The 6,000-nt window shown below is 50.2% G+C and overlaps 1 protein-coding gene across 1 annotated transcript in view; it reads left to right on the top strand.

The window, feature by feature from the left end:
* The first annotated feature begins 4,180 nt into the window (after positions 1–4,180).
* TPST2 (tyrosylprotein sulfotransferase 2) overlaps positions 4,181–6,000 on the top strand; it is a 29,167-nt gene continuing 27,347 nt past the window's right edge. Inside the window, exon 1 of the mRNA XM_042781932.1 lies at positions 4,181–4,245. The gene's annotated coding sequence lies outside the window, so the exon portion shown is untranslated. The remainder of the gene's footprint in view (positions 4,246–6,000) is intronic.

Below are 6,000 nucleotides of genomic sequence, written 5' to 3'. Positions count from 1 at the left end.
CATCTTTGTCCATCTGCAGTAATGACAGTAATCTTAATATTAAAGATGTTAGATGCAACGATGGGTCTCTCCTCATCCAGAGCAAAGAAGAATGAAGAAAACCAAAGATTCATGGAAACAGTTAGTCCAAGCAATTGGTACACCATGTGATCCTCAGCCTGTACGACTGTGAGACCAGAAGAACTAGATGGTACCTGGCTACCATTGTCAACCACTCAGAGGGGGATCTCTGTAGGAGATCCTGGATAGAGTGGGAGAACAATGTGGAACAAAACTCAAAATCATCAAAAAAGAAAAAAAGGGACCAGGTTTGCTGGTCTGATAGAGCCTGGTGGAACCCCTGAGACTGTGGCCCCTAGCTGCCCTTCAGGCCTGGAATTGAACCCATTCCTTTGTCTTCCAGCCAAAGAAAAGACAGGCATATGAGTTGAACATTTACCTGAGGTAGATACACTCCTGGGAGAGAGCAATCATGGGAGAACAAAAGGGCTGTGTATGCACAGGGAGACAGCTCATGGGGCAGGAGTGCATGGGAGGGAAGGACATAGGGAAGAGGTAACATGGGGAGGAAGTGGGAGAGGAGCTGTTGCATTGTGGGAAATTGCAGTCAATGTCATGAGAGAAAGTGTATGTGAGCTGCTGTATAGAAAGTGAATTTGCTCTGTAAACTTTGACCAAAATCACAATGAAAAAAACGTGAAGATGTGTGTAAAGCCTTTCGCTCGATCCTTGGCACACAGGAAATGCTCAGTAAGTGGGAGCTAATCTTTGAGGCCGTGTACAGCCTCCCTGCCTCCTCCCTCGTCAAGCACACCAAGTGCTTTTCTGCGCAGCCAGCATCCAGAGCCACGGAAGTCCTGTTCCTCCTTCCCCTCGCCCCGTTGCCATCTGGCAGGCTTTTCTTGGCTGGCTTCCCTCCGGACCAGGTCAGAGGGCTGTAGTTCCCAGAGAGAGTTACAGTCTCCCCCAACTGCACAGAAAGGCAGGAATACATAGGGCAGCCCAGTAGGCTGGGTGGTAGCCGTAGTGATGGAATGCGTGAGACCTGGTTCCCATGGCGAGGCCTTGCTGGGCTGAGATGGCTGAGCTTGGGCACGTGGGCACCGGGCACCCCTTGGAGGCCTTAGTGTCACCATAAGGGCCGTGACCCTCTTGTTGCTGCTAGCCCTCTCCCCCTCCAGCCACTTATTCTTGAGGACGTCTTCATGTGCTGATCCTTCTTGGAGGAGTGATGCTGATATGAAAAATTCAATGAGTTTGCACGAAAAAGCCATGTGGGTATCAGCGTGAACGTCTTCTCCTTCCTTGAGGCCTCATAGGATGCCTCCCCTCCTTCCACGGGCAGGCATTTCCTTCCAAGCATTTATCCCAAGGGGTGATGAGCCGATGTACAAGTCTCCCCGTTTCCCCACTCGAATGTCAGCTGTGAGGTGCAGGCTTTATATCTGGCCATTGCTATAGCCCCACCAACTTTTTTTTTCCTTCTAGTCTTCATTTTCTTTTTAAATATTTTATTGAGTTCTTGGTGAAAGTTTACCCACCAAGTTAGGCTCTCCTTTAACAATTTCTATCCATGTTGTCTGGCGACATTGGTTGTATTTCCCACATTGTGCCAACATTCTTGTTACTTTCATTCTGGTTGTCCTGTTTCCATTTTTCTTGCTTCCTTGCTCCTCCTGACCTTCTCATCGTTGCTTTAGGATAAATGTCGAATGTTTGGTCTTATTCATATGATCTTTTATTTTTCCCTAAAATTAAAAGGACCCCAGTACTCATGGGTGATACTATTTATTTTATGAGCCAGTCTGTTATTTAGCTGAGAGGTAACCTGAGGGTTGTTTCACGTCAGAGGTTTAAAGGATGTCTCAGGGCGATAGGCTTAGGGGGTTCTTCTAGTCTCTGCGGTCCAGTAAGTCTGGCCTTTTTTTTTTCTTTAAGAATTTGAGTTTTGTTCTACAGTTTTCTCCTGTTCTATCCAGGACCATCTCTTGTGACCGCACTATCCACCGCATCTTGAACAGTGGCTGACACGTAGTAGGTGCTCAGTAAACACTTGTGGTTGGAGTGAATCTGGATAAAAGGACATCTCTTAGGCTGAACAGCCGTCTTCCTTCCAGTTGCCTGTGGGTCAGTGCTGCACAGGTTTTAGGGAAGCTTTCAGACTCAGACAGACTAGGAAGAAAGGGCTGGTGCTCTTCTGAAAATCAGCCAGTGAAAACCCTAGAGATCACAGGGGTCCAATCCACAACCAGTTGTGAGGATGCCACGGGATGGAGCAGCATTGTTCTGTTGTGCACGGGGGTCCCCTTGAGTCAGGGGCTGACCTGATGCCAGCTAACAACAATTACTGATATTTCTCCTACGAGCACAGGAGGATTCTGCAGCCCCGCACCCCCTACCCCATGCCTCTTGCTTATCCCCTCAGTCAGCGCTGTCCTGCAGAACTTTCTGCCTTGAGCAGAGGCCAGCAGAAATTTTCTGTAAAGGGTAAGATGGGAAATACTTAAGGTTTTGCAGGGCACATAGAGTTTATGGTCTTTGTTACATAGTCCTCTTTTTTAACAAACCTTAAAGAAATAGAAACACCATTCTTAACTTGTGGGCCATGCAAAACCAGGCCATGGGTGGGATTTGGCTTGAGGACAGTTAAAGATCTGCACCGTCCAATATGGTAGCCCTGGGCTGCTGGCATCCTAATATGTGGCTAGTGCAGTTGAGCAACTGGGGCTTAACATTTTACTTCAGTTTGCTTCATTTAAATTTAAACCACACTGTGTGGTAGCATCTCCATGTTGCACAGGCGGCTGAGTCACCAAAGGTCCTGGCAGCCCCATATTTTCCCCCTGAAAGGGCCTGTGTTCTCTGGAGGAGGGGAGGCCAGGTCCGTGGGTGTGGGAGCTGCCCAGTTGGCAGGCCTCTCAGGCACACAGGCATTTCAAGGGCCGGCTGGGTACAGCTTCAAGTGCCCTGTCCCTTACTGGTTTTATTTGTTCTGAAAGCATCTCCCTCCCCCCACCACTCCCTCTCCCTCCCTGAGGAGTACCAGGCCTAAGTGTTCTGTAGCTGAGGGAGGAGGGGGCTGGTTCGGTGGTTATACCTGGAAGCCCTCTCCATCTGGGGTGGTGGTTCTTCCGGTCAGCGGCTGTCTGGCTGGCCTCCACTCATGGTGACCCGATGCTTAGTGGAGAGGAACGTTGTTTGGCCCTGCGCCGTGCTCATGTTGGGTTGTGGTCAGGCCGTGATGGTCCAGAGGGTTCTCACTGGCTGATTTCTGGAAGTAGATCACCAGCCCTTTCTTCCTGGTCCATCTTAGTCTGGATGTGCTATTGAAACCTGGGTTTTACCAGCAGCTGTCACATTGACTCAGCCTCATGCTTTGTCAGAGCAGAACTGCACAGGGTTTTCAAGGGTTGATTTGGTGGAAGTAGATTGCCAGGTCTTTCTCCCAAGGCACTTTTGGGTAGACCCATGTGGTGGTTAAGTTTGTGTGTCAACTTGGCTAGGCCTAGTTGAGTGGCAGGGCAGCTGGATGTAGTATTCCCCATGATGAGACTGGTAATCAACTCCATGGTGGAATCTACTGGGAGCAGCTGAGTAGTTGCCTTTGGGTATGTGGTCTGCTTCCTGTATATAAGTAGCAGCTTTGGGAATGGTCTCCAGCCTATGGCATGCTTGGACCCTGCATGCAGCTGTGTTGTTGTTCAGCAGCCTGCCATGCTCTGTTGACCATGGGACTTTCGATGGACTTGAATTAATGGCCTGCCATGTGGTTTGGTAACGTCGGGACTGTGCCATTTTATTTGTCGACCTTGGGCTTGTTAGTCTCAGCAGCCAGTAGCTGCCAAGTGAAAAGATGCCATTAGCTTCAGGGGGCCAGGAGCGAGAGGTAGAGCTGAAGCCCAAGGTCGAGGGGCTCTCACACAGTCCCTAGAGCCTTGGACATTGAACTCACACTTCTAGCCTCCGAAACTGTAAGAGAATAAACTCCTGTTGGTTAAGGCCGTCCCATTTGTGGTGTATTCCTGTCAGAGTGGCATTAGGGAACCAGAACGACGCGACCCTCCAGTCTTGGTTAGTGGCTGAATGTGTCAACTGTTTGCACCACCCAGGGACTCTGCGCCTCTGCAGGGCATGGAGCCCACCTCTGACACAGCATCTCTTTTGCCTCTGCAGGGCTCTGCCGGCGGACAGCCTTGGCGAGCAGGCTGGAGGGCTGGAGCCCAGGGATGAGAGTGTCCAGGGGAGGTGAGTGCATCATCTCCAAGCAGAATCCTGGCTTCTGAGGTGGCCCCGGCTCAGCGATCTGTGCCCCCAGCCACCATTCTTGGGCAGCTGAGCAACCTCCCTGGCCGGCTCTCTCCTCTCCATTCAGCCAACAGGCTGGAAACTGAGAACTAGAAAGAGCTGGGTCCCAGCAACATGGGGAGGGCGGGTCTCTGCTCCTCCTGGGCTCTTAGGAAGATGGATCCCCTGTTTGATAGGGTAGGCAAGGCTGAGGCCCAGAGAAGGCAAGGCCACTTGCCCACATCACAGAGCAGATGCAGGGCCCAGCCAGATGAGGGCCCTCTGGCGCCCCATCTCGCTAACATGAAGTGGTTGTAGAGTGCTTGCTTAGGGCGTCACGCAGAAGCTCCCTTGAACCTCATAGAATCTCCTTGAGGGGAGGCTCTTAGGATCCTGTTTTTAAGGGGAGAAGATAGAAGCTCCGAGAGGTGAAATCCATTGTCCGGGTCACCAGCTGGCAGAGGCGGGATTTGAACCTAGAGATGGAGGACTCCAAGCCCCTTCTGGGAGGGGGCGGGTCCCTGGCCTGGTTGACCAGGAAGCATCCTTCTGTTTCCAGCTTCTCACTTGCTTTCTCTCTGCCACGCCACCCTGCTTGTTCCTCTCAAGCCGTCCTCTGTGTCCTTGCTGTCTCTGTCCATCTCTGACCTGCCCAGTTTGAGCTGTTTGCTGTTGGTGAGCAGCTCGGCCTCAGCCTGGGCTGGTCCAGGCCTGCCTGTCAGACTGTGTGACCTTGGGTAGGTTGCTGCATCTCTCTGAGCTGCTGAGGTAGAGCTTCTCTACCCTCGCAGGGCAGCAGGGATCCTGTCAGATTATTGATGGAAAAGGTCTTAGCAGAATAAGTGCTTAATAAATGTCAAAGTGCAAAACCCGGATGCTTTTTTTACATATTTGAGTGCTCCTGTCCAGGGAACGGTCTGTATGAAGCAAAACTGCCATCTGATCATATTTTCCTGTACTGTCTGTCCCATCTTCTAAGCCTGTCCCCCAGGTACTCACTGTCCAATCACTTCCAACCTCAAACACAAGCTCGTGTGTGCACGCACGCATCTTCCACACACATATACATATACACATGCATTCCACACATGCACACACATACCTCCCATACACATACCTACACACACATACACACATATATACCCCATACATGTGCACACACCCATCTCACGTACATACACAGAGACACACACCCCACACATGTATGCACACATCTCCTACACATGTACACACACACCCCTCATACATGTATACACACATTCATGCATGTACAGACACATCCCACACATGTGCACACATATCCCACACAGGTACACACATACATCCCACATAGGTACACACACACACTTCTTCTACACATGTATACACACACATTCCACACACATATATATATGCACATACCTCCCACACACATGCAAACACCTCCCACATACATACGTACACATTGGCAACACTTCACCTACATACATACCACAGATACATTTACCTCCCACACACATGTATACACACACACCTCCACACATGTACATGCACAGACATGTACACACAGACATATACATCACACAGTAGTACATATACACATACACACCTTCCCCACATGTACAGGCACACACACATCCAACACACATACTTGTACACACACACACATCCCACACATGTATACACAGACACAAACAGTAACATAGACACATACCAGACATACACACAGACGTACAG

Source organism: Orycteropus afer, unplaced genomic scaffold (assembly GCF_000298275.1).
Source record: "Orycteropus afer afer isolate SDZICR_OR568_19922 unplaced genomic scaffold, OryAfe1.0 scaffold00197, whole genome shotgun sequence".
Classification (NCBI taxonomy): Eukaryota; Metazoa; Chordata; class Mammalia; order Tubulidentata; family Orycteropodidae; genus Orycteropus; species Orycteropus afer.
Note: the sequence above shows the minus strand (reverse complement) of the source record. Positions and strands in the feature narration are given on the sequence as shown.